The sequence below is a fragment of the Rutidosis leptorrhynchoides genome, chromosome 8 (assembly GCF_046630445.1).
Source record: "Rutidosis leptorrhynchoides isolate AG116_Rl617_1_P2 chromosome 8, CSIRO_AGI_Rlap_v1, whole genome shotgun sequence".
Lineage (NCBI taxonomy): Eukaryota > Viridiplantae > Streptophyta > Magnoliopsida > Asterales > Asteraceae > Rutidosis > Rutidosis leptorrhynchoides.
In genome coordinates, this window is record NC_092340.1 from 173,647,988 (window position 1) to 173,661,546 (window position 13,559).

Consider the following 13,559-nt stretch of genomic DNA (forward strand, 5'->3'; position numbering starts at 1 on the left):
ATAACATTATTTACATATTTCGGAAAAAATAATAACCGAAGTAAAAAGTAAAAAGTAAAAAGTAAAAAAATAAAAAGTAAGAAAAGAATACTTACGAGTAGTAATTCTTCAAAGAGATAATGAGAGAAATTTTGGTGTGAGTTTGAATGAGAAATGAGGGGTATTTATACTTGAAAAAAATTAGGTAAAAAAAATAAAATAATTAAAATAAAAAGAAATATTTTAATTCTTAATGGGATTTTAAAATTAAAAAATATTAAATGTTAGGTCATGGGATAATACACAAAATAAAATAATAAAAGTAGTTTTTCCATTACAATTTTTAATTAAAAAGTAATTTATTTATTTATTTTTTTTCATTTATTTTAAGGATTTTTTTTATATAAATAAACAAATTGATTTAATGCTTTTCCAAGAATATTTGTCAATAATATTTTATTATTTATTTTTTTTATTTTTGTTTTATTTAATTAATAAATACAAATTTTGCATAAAAATAATAAATAATTCGGTATTTTGTATTTTTAATAATAATTATCATTTTAATTATTAAACTATAGTTTTAGTAAGTTTGTAAATATTATTACATTTATATATAATTGGATTTATTATATAGTTAAATATATTATACATTAACTAAATAATAAAAGTGATACAAAGTTTATATACTCAGTTAAATTATGTCAAATTATATAAATTAATAATATATTATTTATTTAAGCGTGCATTGTTGACTAAAAATTACTATTCGGTCAATATTTAATTGTATATTACAACCCTTAATACATATAGTCAGACATATAACCCTAGGGTTAATTCAGTAATTTAGAAGTCGAAAAGTGAGGGTTGTTACAGGATGATTGCAAGACAGAGATATGTCCGTTAGCGCCACGGGTCGTAATTCGATGTTCGAAATCAACCGGATGCACAAATACCAATGTTTGTTCGCAGGAGATGCGCATAGCACATAGTTATCCGAGCGCAAATGTATCATATTCTTCAAATTCGGGAGATGCAACAACGCGGCGACCAATGGGATGACAAGGGATACATCGAACGACCATCGACGTTCAGTAGTTTCTGTAAGACCCGAATATTCGTAGTGTACATATGTGTATATGAGTTACTCAAGTTTGGGGTTTTTGTTGCACATAATTAAAAAGACAAAAGATGCTGAACATGGAAGTCGCGCGCCGCGCCATCTGTCTGCGACAGATTCCTTTCTTCTTTTTAAAATAGATATTTTGAGGGCGATTGTGTAATTTCACTTGGGGCCGAATTTAATACCCTAGATCAGTTTTGGGAAGCTCATTTACTACTCCCACAACAACCTCATCTTCTCCAATTAAACTCTAGAGAAAGTGCAATCCTTGAGAGAGAAAGCTCCATTAAAGGGTAAAAGAGGTTGAATCGGGTCTCGGTACAAGTTATAAAGTCGTTCATCTAGTCGATAGCTACGTGGTGATTGTGTTGGTAAGTTATAAAACCCAATTTCTTACTTTAATTGCTTTAAGGGTTAGGGTTTGGGCTAGTGATGAACCAAAGACCCATTTTGTTAGTATTTTGGGGATTTTGGGTGAATATGGGTTATGAAGGCTCATTGATGACTAACCTAGGGTTTGAATGTGTTAATTGGACTTTTGAGTCTTAAATTTAGTTAGTTAGTGCTAGAACACTTTAATAATATGTAAATGGGTGTTATTGGGTATGGATGACCCAAATGGGTGTGTTGACCTTGAAATGGGTCAAATGAGTCTTTAATGACCTAAGTGGCATAGCAATTATGAAAATGAGTTAGCCTTGTGACCTAAATGTGTTTTAAACCCATCTTGACGAATGATTAGGGTTTTGGTGTGTGTTGACCCAATTTAGGGTTAAGGGTGCAAATGGGTTGAAATTGCACCATTGGGTCAAAATGGCTTAGAATGGTGAAAGGGTTTGGTTGACCGACTTGAGTTTGCGTTTGATGATGTGTATAATATGATAGGTACGTTACTTTGAGGTCTTGCAAGCTCGGGTATCTTTTCACAAGACTTTGAGGTGAGTGGAATAATTATATGCGTATGTATATAATGTATCTATTTGTTGTAGCGTGAAAGGTGTAGTGTCGAGGTGTTAAGACACCACGTTTCACGTGAAGAGTGTAGCATCGAGGTGTTAAGATGCCACTCGGGTGTAGCATCGAGGTGTTAAGATGCCACCTAGGAGTGTAGTGTCGAGGTGTTAAGACACCACTCCGTAAAATAATGAGTGTTGCATCGAGGTGTTAAGATGCCACTCGGGGTGATGTGCCGAGGTGTTAAGGTGCCACCCTAGGGGTTAGTGGTGCGAGGTGTTAAGTGCCCTAACGGATGTTATGAACACCGATGGCGTTTTCGCGAGCGCCGTTCCCTTGTACTATTGGTCGACCATGGTTATTTGTGTTGTAAGCATATTATATTATTCGAGTTATATTCATATGCGGTTATTATGCTAGCTTGTAGTATTGGTGATTTATAGCTCGTTATTGTGACGGTAAGCTAAGTGTGTATGCTAGCGTGTTTGCGGTTTGGTGTGTAAGTGTATGCAAGTAGGTATAATTATATATGTATTCGTATAATTATTGCATTCACTAAGCTTTGCTTACCCTCTCGTTGTTTACCATTTTATAGGTTCGGTTTTGGACAAGGGTAAGGGCATCGTTTTGGACTAGAGATCCCGCTTGATGCTAGGGGACGCTTTTGGCTTTAGTAGCTCTTGGAGTTTGACCGATAGTTGGGTAGTTTAATCCCAAACGCCATGCTCATTGTGTAGTTTGGAACTTAAACTTTTTGGTGGTCGAAACTCGTAGATGGTATTAAACTCGTAAAACGGCCGATGTGGGCCCCACTTGTAAAACATCATTTTTATGTTTGAATCGTGATAGTTTTACATATTTGAATGTGTGGTTAAAAGCGTGTCGTCTAAAAATGTCGGGAACTAGCCGATCTTTTTCGCATTTTAAAACTTTCCGGACAGACCACTTTGGCACGCCGCGCCCCTATCTGGCGCGCCGCGCGGGTATGCTGCACATGAAATTTTTTTTTTTTTGTATTTTCGTGTGGTTTGGTCGAGGGTTGGTTTGGGTTGTTACAAGTGGTATCAGAGCATGGTCTAAGGGATTTAGGTGACTTGAGATAGGCGCCTAGACTTAGACTTTTTGTGTGCGCGTTTATGCGGGACTTGTAGGACTTTGGGTCGGATCGGGATGGTTAGTGCATAGGTTTATGTGAACTAATCATGCGCTATTTGTTGTGTTGTGTTTAGCAATCATCAAGCGAGATGGACGTTGTACTAGCGAGTTAACGCGACGTGCTCGCGTAGTAATGACTAGCTACCATCACTACGAGTGCAAATCGTGTCAAACAAGTAATGTACGACGATTGTTGAGCGAGATGGAGTAGTGTGGCGTATATGTATGTATATATGTAATCTGTCCTTCCGTTTTGTGGTTTAACCTAATTCGTTTTATAGAATGAAGACGAGAAACGGTCCCGAACATGATAATGGAAGTACAAGCGGGGACGCCGAGTTCTCAACCAAGGTTGAGGCCATCTTTAAGAAGTTAAAATCGGATTTTCTTGCGGACGTTCGAAAGGTCTTCCAAGATTCGGTTGATGAGCAAATAACCGATCTAATTAATGAACGAATGAAGGCCACTATCGAAGAGGCCCTTGACGCTAGGAATATCTACCCTCGCGGTGAAGGAGGTGAAGGAAGGCGGGACTTCCACTACAAGAACTTCAAGGATGCTCAACCCCCGATGTTTAATGGGGTGCGGGATCCTTTAAAAAGTACATGTTGGATCTCCGATATTGAGGGAGCTTTCCGTACCGCGGAATGTCCTCCCGAAAGGAAGACGAGGTATGGTTCTAGCATGTTACGCGAAGAAGCTAAGTTGTGGTGGGACGATAAAATCAACTTGTATGGTGAAGAACAATGTATGGGCTTGACATGGGAGGAGTTCAAGAAAGAATTTTTCAGAGAATACCGAACTTCATCCGATCTCGATAGAATCCGGGACGAGTTGCACCATTTGCAACAAGGTTCCATGGATTTGGTTACCCTCAAGCCTACATTCTTGGCAAAGACTCGTTTTTGCCCGGAATATGTGGGTGATGATCATAAGCTCATGAAGGATTTCTACCGTACTTTGAATGATGAGTACAAGGGGAAGATTAGTCGGGGTATGGCTAAGTCTTTTGATGAATTGTTCGAGTTGGCTCGGGGTTTTGAGCCGGAGGTTCCAAGAAAGAGTGATTTCATGTTTTCCAAAAGAAAGTTTGAAGGTTCTAGTTACTCTAACGCCTCAAGCAAGAAGAGCAAGAGCAAGAGGGGGGCCGAAAGTGTCAATAGTGCGAAGAAGGGCACTACCGGCGGGTTTTCTTATACGTGCTACAACTGTGGGCAACCTGGTCATATGGCTCGTGAGTGTCCGAAACCACGTTCCGGAAACAAAATCACTTGTTTTAATTGCGGCAAAGAGGGGCATAAGAAGCCGGAGTGTCCCGATTTGCGAAATGATAATGTGAAGCGGTTAGAGAAGGCGGCGGGTACGGCTAGGGGTCGCAACTACTTGATGACTAATGATGAAGCCAAACAATCGAACGAAGTTGTCTCAGGTACTTTCATGGTTAATTCTAATCCGGCGAGGATTCTTTTTGATAGCGGTGCAAATTTGTCGTTTGTGTCTCCTAAATTTGTGCCTAAACTTGATAGACCATTAGCTAAGTTGAGTCGTCCGGTAGAAGTCGAAATAGCGAACGGCAAGACGGTGCTAGTGGTTGATGTGTGTGAAAATTGTGATGTTGTTTTTGGTGCCGAAACCTTTAAAATTAATCTTATTCCAATGACCTTGGACGACTTTGATATTGTCGTTGGTATGGATTGGCTTGATCGTTATAGAGCCGATATTGCATGCCATGATAAGTTTATTCGTGTGAAGACCCCAAGTGGGGGAGAGTTGATTATTCATGGTGATAGGCGGAGGAGACCGGTGCCGATATGCACTTTTGCACGGGCACATCGTCATGTTGTTACCGGCGACATGGCTTTCCTTGCTCATGTTGTTGATACTCGTGATGAGCCGCCACCCATTCGTGGAATTCCGGTTGTTAGTGATTTCGAAGACGTTTTTCCGGACGAATTACCGGGTGTTCCGGTGGAAAGACAAGTTGAATTTCGCATCGAGTTGGTTCCGGAGGCTACCCCCATTGCTAAAACTCCTTATCGTTTAGCGCCAACGGAGATGCAAGAGTTGTTAAATCAAATTCAAGAATTGCTCGAGAAGGGTTTTATTCGACCGAGTGCTTCACCGTGGGGCGCTCCGGTGTTATTTGTTAAGAAGAAAGATGGTAGTATGCGTATGTGCATTGATTACCGTGAGTTGAATAAAGTGACGATCAAGAATCGTTATCCATTACCTAGGATTGACGATTTATTTGATCAACTTCAAGGTGCAACGTATTTCTCTAAGATCGACCTACGGTCCGACTATCACCAAATGCGGGTCCGTGAGGAAGATATTGAGAAAACGGCTTTTAGAACGCGGTATGGGCATTTTGAGTTTGTGGTGATGCCTTTTGGCCTTACGAATGCACCGGCGGCATTCATGGATCTTATGAACCGAGTGTGCCAACCTATGTTGGACAAGTCGGTAATAGTGTTCATTGACGACATACTAGTCTACTCGAAAAGTATGAACGAGCATGAACGTCATTTGCGTGAAGTATTGAAGACGCTACGAAAGGAGAAGTTGTATGATAAGTTCTCCAAATGTGAATTTTGGCTAAGGGAAGTCCAATTCCTTGGTCATATTGTGAACAAAGACGGTATTCAAGTAGATCCGGGGAAGATAGAGACGGTGAAGAGTTGGGGACGATCGACTACACCTACGAAAATCCGAAGTTTTCTCGGATTGGCCGGTTATTATCGTTGGTTTATCCAAGACTTCTCTAAGATTGCTTCTCCATTAACGAAGTTGACGAGGAAGAATGCTAAGTTTATTTGGGAGAACGAACAAGAAATTGCTTTTCAATTGTTAAAAGTGAAGTTGTGTCAAGCTCCGGTGTTAGTATTACCGGAAGGTGTGGAAGATATGACGGTTTATTGTGATGCTTCGCTAAATGGGCTCGGGTGTGTTCTAATGCAAAGAGGTAAAGTCATCGCTTATGCCTCTCGACAATTAAAGGAACACGAAACAAGATATCCGACTCATGATCTTGAGTTGGCGGCGGTAGTGCATGCGTTGAAAATTTGGCGCCATTACTTGTATGGTGTCAAGTGTACGATTTATTCGGATCATAAGAGTTTGAAACATCTCTTTAATCAACGAGATTTGAATTATCGCCAACGTAGGTGGATGGATGTGGTGAAAGACTACGATTGTGAAATACTTTATCATCCGGGTAAGGCGAATGTTGTCGCGGATGCGTTGAGTCGAAAGAGTCAACATCCGGCGATAAAAGTGGGGTCGTTACGTTTGATTATTTTCAACGATTTTCTTGAGAAGCTTGGCGAGATTCAAATAGAGGCTTACGTTCACAATAAGCATGTGGAACGAATCGTGGGCCAATCGGAGTTCATTACTATGGGCCCGCGTGGTTTGTTGTCCTTTCAAGGACGGGTGTGGGTGCCTAAGATGGGTGATTACCGACGGGTGCTACTTGATGAAGCACATAAGTCAAAATATTCCATTCATCCGGGCGCGACAAAAATGCATCATGACTTGAAGAAAGATTATTGGTGGCCGGGCATGAAACGTGATGTTGCGAAGTATGTTGAGCAATGTGTCACGTGTTTACAAGTAAAAGCCGAACACCAAAAGCCGTATGGTAAGTTGCAACCGTTAGAAATCCCGAAATGGAAATGGGAGCACATTACCATGGATTTCATTACAAAGTTACCTAAAATGGCGAGAACCCAATTCGATTCGATTTGGGTTATAGTTGACCGATTGACAAAAAGCGCTTTGTTTCTTCCCATTAAAGAAGCGATATCGTCGGAGACCTTGGCTAAATTGTTTATCAAGGAAGTGGTCTCGCGACATGGGGTTCCTATATCTATTATTTCGGATCGAGATACCCGTTTTACATCTCGGTTTTGGGAAAAGTTTCATGAAGATGTGGGTACGCAATTGAAGTTGAGCACGGCGTATCATCCTCAAACGGACGGTCAAACCGAATGTACGAATCAAACTTTGGAAGATATGCTACGAGCGTGCATCATTGACTTCGGTGGTAGTTGGGATGAGCATTTTCCTTTGGTGGAATTCTCGTACAATAATAGTTATCATACTAGTATCGGGATGCCACCTTACGAAATGCTTTATGGGCGTAGGTGTCGAACTCCCGTTTGTTGGGGAGAAGTGGGTCAAAGAGAGATCAGGAGTACCGATTTGGTTTTAGAGACTAATAGCAAGATCGATTTGATTCGGGAACATTTGAAGAAGGCTCAAGATAGGCAAAAGTCGTATGCCGATAGACGTAGGCGATTGATTGAGTTCCAAGAAGGCGATATGGTGATGCTTAAGGTTTCGCCATGGAAAGGTATTATTCGATTTCGAAAACGGGAAAAGTTAGCTCCTCGGTTTATTGGACCGTTCAAGGTTTTAGCTCGTGTTGGTGAAGTTGCATATCGATTAGAATTACCCGAAGAGTTTGCGGGGATCCATAATACATTTCATGTTTCCCACCTCCGTAAGTGTCTTGCGGATGATTCCTCATGGATGCCTTTAGACGAGATCGAGCTAAACAACAAGTTATAATATGTCGAAGAACCGATTGCTATCCTTGACGAGAAGGTGAAAATGTTGAGGAATAAAGAGGTGAGGACCTTTAAGGTTCAATGGCGACGAAGTAAAGGTTCCGAGTTCACTTGGGAGCCTGAAGAGTTCGTGTTAGTTTATCTTCCCTCGCGTCATGCGGCTTGGATTGCGAGGACGCAATCCGAATAAGTGGGGGAGAGTTGTAAGACCCGAATATTCGTAGTGTACATATGTGTATATGAGTTACTCAAGTTTGGGGTTTTTGTTGCACATAATTAAAAAGACAAAAGATGCTGAACTGGGAGGTCGCGCGCCGCGCGGCTAGGTGGCGCGCCGCGCCATCTGTCTGCGACAGATTCCTTTCTTCTTTTAAAAATAGATATTTTGAGGGCGATTGTGTAATTTCACTTGGGGCCGAATTTAATACCCTAGATCAGTTTTGGGGAGCTCATTTACTACTCCCACAACAACCTCATCTTCTCCAATTAAACTCTAGAGAGAGAGTGCAATCCTTGAGAGAGAAAGCTCCATTAAAGGGTAAAAGAGGTTGAATCGGGTCTAGGTGCAAGTTATAAAGTCGTTCATCTAGTCGATAGCTACGTGGTGATTGTGTTGGTAAGTTATAAAACCCAATTTCTTACTTTAATTGCTTTAAGGGTTAGGGTTTGGGCTAGTGATGAACCAAAGACCCATTTTGTTAGTATTTTGGGGATTTTGGGTGAATATGGGTTATGAAGGCTCATTGATGACTAACCTAGGGTTTGAATGTGTTAATTGGACTTTTGAGTCTTAAATTTAGTTAGTTAGTGCTAGAACACTTTAATAATATGTAAATGGGTGTTATTGGGTATGGATGACCCAAATGGGTGTGTTGACCTTGAAATGGGTCAAATGAGTCTTTAATGACCTAAGTGGCCTAGCAATTATGAAAACGAGTTAGCCTTGTGACCTAAATGTGTTTTAAACCCATCTTGACGAATGATTAGGGTTTTGGTGTTTGTTGACCCAATTTAGGCTTAAGGGTGCAAATGGGTTGAAATTGCACCATTGGGTCAAAATGGCTTAGAATGGTGAAAGGGTTTGGTTGACCGACTTGAGTTTGCGTTTGATGATGTGTATAATATGATAGGTACGTTACTTTGAGGTCTTGCAAGCTCGGGTATCTTTTCACAAGACTTTGAGGTGAGTGGAATAATTATATGCGTATGTATATAATGTATCTATTTGTTGTAGCGTGAAAGGTGTAGTGTCGAGGTGTTAAGACACCACGTTTCACGTGAAGAGTGTAGCATCGAGGTGTTAAGATGCCACTCGGGTGTAGCATCGAGGTGTTAAGATGCCACCTAGGAGTGTAGTGTCGAGGTGTTAAGACACCACTCCGTAAAATAATGAGTGTTGCATCGAGGTGTTAAGATGCCACTCGGGGTGATGTGCCGAGGTGTTAAGGTGCCACCCTAGGGGTTAGTGGTGCGAGGTGTTAAGTGCCCTAACGGATGTTATGAACACCGATGGCGTTTTCGCGAGCGTCGTTCCCTTGTACTATTGGTCGACCATGGTTATTTGTGTTGTAAGCATATTATATTATTCGAGTTATATTCATATGCGGTTATTATGCTAGCTTGTAGTATTGGTGATTTATAGCTCGTTATTGTGACGGTAAGCTAAGTGTGTATGCTAGCGTGTTTGCGGTTTGGTGTGTAAGTGTATGCAAGTAGGTATAATTATATATGTATTCGTATAATTATTGCATTCACTAAGCTTTGCTTACCCTCTCGTTGTTTACCATTTTATAGGTTCGGTTTTGGACAAGGGTAAGGGCATCGTTTTGGACTAGAGATCCCGCTTGATGCTAGGGGACGCTTTTGGCTTTAGTAGCTCTTGGAGTTTGACCGATAGTTGGGTAGTTTAATCCCAAACGCCATGCTCATTGTGTAGTTTGGAACTTAAACTTTTTGGTGGTCGAAACTCGTAGATGGTATTAAACTCGTAAAACGGCCGATGTGGGCCCCACTTGTAAAACATCATTTTTATGTTTGAATCGTGATAGTTTTACATATTTGAATGTGTGGTTAAAAGCGTGTCGTTTAAAAATGTCGGGAACTAGCCGATCTTTTTCGCATTTTAAAACTTTCCGGACAGACCACTTTGGCGCGCCGCGCCCCTACCTGGCGCGCCGCGCGGGTATGCTGCACAGGAAAAAAAAAATTTTTGTATTTTCGCGTGGTTTGGTCGAGGGTTGGTTTGGGTTGTTACAGTTTCCAATCTATCCGCAGTTGAAGGCAGAATACGTTCGAAAAAATTCAAAGATTCAAAACAAATCTTCAGATCCACACCGAAGCCTGAAACAGAATAAAACAACAGTAAGAAGGCCGCACAAGAAGAGAAAACAGAAAAGGAAAAACACACAAACACTTAACAATATTGTGAGTAATATGCCTCAGCGAATAACGGCAGCACCATCTTTTAGGCATCAACAACAACAACAACATCAATGTTTAACCAAGCAAAGGGGTTATTCATACAACGAAAGGCAATTTTTGAAGGCTACGAATTTATAAAATGAAGCGGTGTCGAAAACACAAGTGTAGCATAGTTGGAAGTAAGAAAAGTGAAAAACCCAGATGATAATCGCAGCTATTGATAGCCAGGAGGGAAGCAAGAAGCAATTATGAAAGTGGCATACAGTTGTCTCTTGGAAAATGTTTCAAGATATCGATAAACGGAACATAATCAATAAAAATGACACAGTTGCAAAAAAGCGTCTTTTCAGAAGACATACGCATTTAATGCACGTCCACTCAGGCACTTGACATAGTTTCTTAAGTTTGATAATGCAAGCCATTACGGTTGGCATTACCAAACTGGGGGACTTAATGATACGCATAATGATCCGTCTCAAAACAAACAAACATCCCGACAAGGATCTTACCCGGCATCGTCCGTCCCGGAAGACGGATCCTCTCCCAACATTCATCCGGCATCATCTCAGCAACTTTACCACGCCGAACGAATGGCTAGGCTGAGAGCCCGGATGACATACACGTAACCGGCATCATGTAGCCAGTGATGATGATTTTAACCGTGAAGAAACACTTGGAATAAATAGAAAGAAAAACCTTCCCGGCTAGACTGAGAGCACCGTGATGCCTTAGCCGGAACCAACATGCCACCGGTACCGTCACCACTTCCCGGTTCGGTATTCCAACCCGACATAAAGACACCTTCCCGGGTCAAACCCGCCGTCCCGGAGAAAGCGCACTGTCCCGGAACAGACACTTCATCCCGGAACAAGCATGCAAGCAAGTTGCATGCCACGTCAGCCAACGAATCTAGGAAAGTTTGTTAGGATCTGCTCGATTATTCCCATGAAAGGGACAGGTGTCACGTCAACCCTCGGGATTGGCAAAGTTTGTTACAACCATGAAAGGGACATGTGTCACGTCATCATTCCCTCGCAACACCTATAAATACGATGACAAGATCATTCATTCACATAACACTGGATGCATTAATGTTACTCTGCCTAAATCGACTACGGTAGCATTACTCCAGTCGTTAACTCTATTCAATGCTCCGATCATCGTCGGAATTAATCCCCACTCTTAGATATTAACTTATTCGATTTCAATCGAATAAGGTTAATCTGATCGATTGCTTTAGGCACTTGGAATCTAGATTCCAAATCGGGGTTCGCACAATTATTGAAGTTAAAACATTCGACTCACTCATTTTCCCAAATCAAACACTCAAACCCGAAATCTACCTTAACCAGACGATTTTGGTTTGATCAACACACAATGCGGCAAATTACCAATGATGTGTTTATAGCCTATTAGGTTGCAAAAAAAAAACATATTATGTCAAACACATTTCTATGAGGCCCCAATAGAAACGGAAAGTCTAGTTAAATGGATATACAATAACTGTTAAAGCAGAATGTTTGATATACAATACAAACTGATTTAAAAAGGCTAAATATCATGTTTATACTCACCCTTGTTATTTCGAACCCACCATTAACTGCCTCCATAACTGGTTTCTCTAAAATGCACATTAGTTAAATCTGCAACATGACTTTATTCACGTACCTGAAAACACAGTTAACAGAATTAAAGATTGCATTCATATTAAGTATGAATCGGAAATTAAAATATTGACGAAAAAAAGTTTACCCCCGTTCCATCTTATCTTGAGTAGTCAGTTCCAACTATTTTGAGTGCAAGTAGCCTGCCAACAGACCCTTGCTGAACAAATGGCATAAGATTGTTTGGGGTCGCTAGTTAGTGCGCCCACTGGCGTGAAGTACCGCAACACTATAATTTTCTATTTAGAGTCCAAACAGGGGCGATTCTAAGGTTTGACCCGTGGGTTCACGGGACACCACGAGTTTGAAAATTTTGTGTAGAAAATACCCTTTAAAATATATAGGACACCACTAAATTTAACTGTAGGACCCCATATATTTTTCGAATTAATAGCATTTCTTTTAAATTGTATAGGATACCACTAAATTTAACTAGTCGGATCCAATATATACTTTTAATTTGTATTTTTTTAAAGGTAAACAACCATTAAAATAACATTAGAATATAATTAATACTTGAAAAAAAAAATGGGAACCCCATTGAGTTTGGTTTCTGAAATCGCCACCGAGTCCAAAGCATATATATCACGGAAATCAGTATGTAGCAACCCTGAATTAGTAACAACTTCAACATGCAATAAACAAACCATATCATAGAAATCGGTATGTAGCAACCCTGAATTTAAACAACTGATATAAAAAATTAGTCCTTAAAAAACTAATTTGAAGAAGAAACGTAAGGTAATTTTAAAGTAACCAAATACAGCCGAGACCGAATTTAACAATACGTGAAAAGAAAAGATCAAAAAGAGTGAAAAAAGCCAAATTAAGCTTAAATTTTTTTGAAAAATATAAGAGAAAACCTAAATTTTAGAATGTAAAAATAAAGATAAGTACTTACATAGAAACTATTAAGAAGAAAAACACATAATTTGAAGAAGAAAGATATGTACCATCGCCACTCTCTGACTCAGTATGTAACTGTTGTTTGGAATTTGTGAAGAAGCAAAGGGAGAATGATATATAAATTGATTTAGTAGCAGCAATGGCGGCGATGTTATTGGTGGCAGCGGCGAGGGTGGTGGTCTTCTTGGTTAGTCCGTAACTGTTGATCTACATAAATTAATTTTTATGAAGAATTTAAACCCTAAAGAGATTAAGGAGTAGCTGTGGTTTTGGAAGGAGGTGGTATGGAGATAAAAAGATCTTTGAAATATCTGAAATCGTTTAAAGAGGGTATATCCAAATATTTTGGTGAAAATGGTGGAGGGAACTATTGAGCCAAAATGAAGTGAAAAAGAGGGAATGCTAAAAAAGTTTGTAGAACAAATGAGGTAATTTGGACCGGATTCGGGTCGGGTAAATGGTTCTTGGGGCGGGTATGGGTATAGCTTTTATTTTTTTTGCGGGTCCGGGTTCGGGATGATTTTAGACACAAACTCAATTATCCGGCTCCGTATACCAGAAAAAAATACCCGAGTCCATATACTCGGCCCGTATACCGGATTACTTGACACGTATACCCGATTACCCTGTCCGTATATCTAAAAAAAGACTCAAAAAACCATGGACAAATCCATTTTCACGACAGTTTCTAAGTAAATGGGGACCCGAATACCCGTGGGAAAACCCGTTTACCCGCTAGTTAATAACTAAATGGGGACCTGACGGGTCCAGGTCCGGGTCCGAGTT

General features: G+C 40.3%; 1 long non-coding RNA gene across 1 annotated transcript; it reads right to left on the bottom strand.

Annotated features, from left to right (window-relative positions):
- Window positions 1–11,590: 11,590 nt before the first annotated feature.
- Window positions 11,591–13,098, bottom strand: LOC139862887 (uncharacterized). Its single transcript, XR_011764310.1, has 2 exons — window positions 11,956–13,098; window positions 11,591–11,871 (listed from the first exon to the last, which is right to left on the bottom strand). It is a non-coding gene; the product is annotated as an uncharacterized lncRNA (long non-coding RNA).
- Between the last annotated feature and the right edge of the window lie 461 nt (window positions 13,099–13,559).